The 231-nt window shown below is 28.6% G+C and overlaps 1 protein-coding gene across 1 annotated transcript in view; it reads right to left on the bottom strand.

Annotated features, from left to right (window-relative positions):
• LOC132623496 (phospholipase A1-II 1-like) overlaps nt 1-231 on the bottom strand; it is a 3,478-nt gene that overhangs the window by 508 nt on the left and 2,739 nt on the right. The gene's annotated exons all lie outside the window — the stretch shown is intronic.

Here is a 231-nt window from a genome sequence, read left to right as displayed (position 1 = left end):
CAGATTTTCTGAATCAAAAAGAAAAGAATGTGAAATTGTGAAATAAAGATGTCAATAGAGAACCTTTTCTTTTTTACGATTCTGAATGTTTTATGGAATAGAAAAACTGGAAAAAAAAACGCATATTAGCCTTCTTTTTTTATTTCCAGTATTATGTCCAGTATTATGCAATTTTCACATATCTTTTTCCTATCTCGATAATGCTTTATTTGAGGAGGACACTATTAGCTC

This window comes from Lycium barbarum, chromosome 12 (assembly GCF_019175385.1).
Source record: "Lycium barbarum isolate Lr01 chromosome 12, ASM1917538v2, whole genome shotgun sequence".
In the NCBI taxonomy this organism is placed as follows: Eukaryota; Viridiplantae; Streptophyta; class Magnoliopsida; order Solanales; family Solanaceae; genus Lycium; species Lycium barbarum.
This window is presented reverse-complemented; position numbering and strand designations above follow the sequence as displayed.